The sequence below is a fragment of the Penaeus monodon genome, chromosome 25, assembly GCF_015228065.2.
Source record: "Penaeus monodon isolate SGIC_2016 chromosome 25, NSTDA_Pmon_1, whole genome shotgun sequence".
NCBI classification, from domain to species: domain Eukaryota; kingdom Metazoa; phylum Arthropoda; class Malacostraca; order Decapoda; family Penaeidae; genus Penaeus; species Penaeus monodon.
In genome coordinates this window covers 31,436,228-31,437,337 of record NC_051410.1, presented here as the reverse complement: position 1 = coordinate 31,437,337, position 1,110 = coordinate 31,436,228, and the positions used below count along the sequence as shown (strand labels likewise).

General features: G+C 31.1%; 1 long non-coding RNA gene across 1 annotated transcript in view; it reads left to right on the top strand.

Moving 5' to 3' along the window:
• The window catches only part of LOC119589447, a 19,881-nt gene that overhangs the window by 7,060 nt on the left and 11,711 nt on the right, over positions 1-1,110 (top strand). The window contains exon 2 of the long non-coding RNA XR_005230182.1: positions 419-499. This is a non-coding gene — a long non-coding RNA (uncharacterized LOC119589447). The remainder of the gene's footprint in view (positions 1-418; positions 500-1,110) is intronic.

The window sequence follows — 1,110 nt, the reverse complement described above, 5'->3', positions numbered from 1 at the left end:
GAACATGAACACTGAATCAGCCAGTATCAAATTATCTATTGTCACAGTAAAAGTAATTATACAGATAACCAGTGATAGGTCATGGGTGTTAGGTAACACTTTCGCTTTCAACAGATGTATAAGCTCGAATAAGTAATTTTGATAAAGACATAACATCATAGTATATCAGTTGCATCTTATGCTTTGTGAAGTTATCATTCATACCTTATCTATGTTTGTTGTAATGAATTTCAAGGGATGATGAAATCAAATTGCTATTTGCACCCATCGTAATCTGAATTGTTTAATCATATAAATCATATAAATTGTGAATGTGCAATACCTCATTTCTTTGTAATTGAAATAATCTAAAACTTCTGAAATATATTTTATAGTTACTTTTGTTTCCCATCCATGTTGTTCCTTCTTTATTCTGCAGTGGCACATGTCTATGGCAGCCTTGTTTCCCTGACATGTTTACATTCAGCACTGCTAAATGTATTCTCCTGCTGTTTTAAGAGTAAGTAAAATTAGTTAAGATTATACTAAGGGGACTTTTTTTATTGTTGGTCCTATGTGAACACAGGGAACAAAATTTATGCTTCTTGGTGCTTTTGCATTCTAAGATTAAATGACTTTCACTTGAAGGTCATCTTCACTGCTTCTCAAAATATATACTAGGATTTATGGCAGGATATGTAATCCAACCTGGCAACTTGCTTTATTACTTGCCCTAATTCTTTTAATGATTCTGTCCCTCATATTTATTTATCAAATCTATTCTGCATATTATTTTTTGTTTAGCTTATTTATAAACACAAAGTAGGCTACTTAGAAAAGAGCTTAAAAGCACTTGACTCATAACACGGTTGCAGCATTCTGTGTTGTAAAGTAGCATGACCAACTCGACTGATTTAATAATGATATGGATATCTATCACTATGTTGTCATTAAAAGTCTACCAACAGAAAATGAACTCGGCTTCTTACAAGCATTTCTTAATAAATACTGTTGTTGGAACATTTCACTATTATTGTGTGCCTGAATAAATAATTTAGTTTTTTTTTCCAAGTACTTTGTGTTTGTATTTATATTGAATGCAAATTGTTATACTGATTTCTAATACTTGTT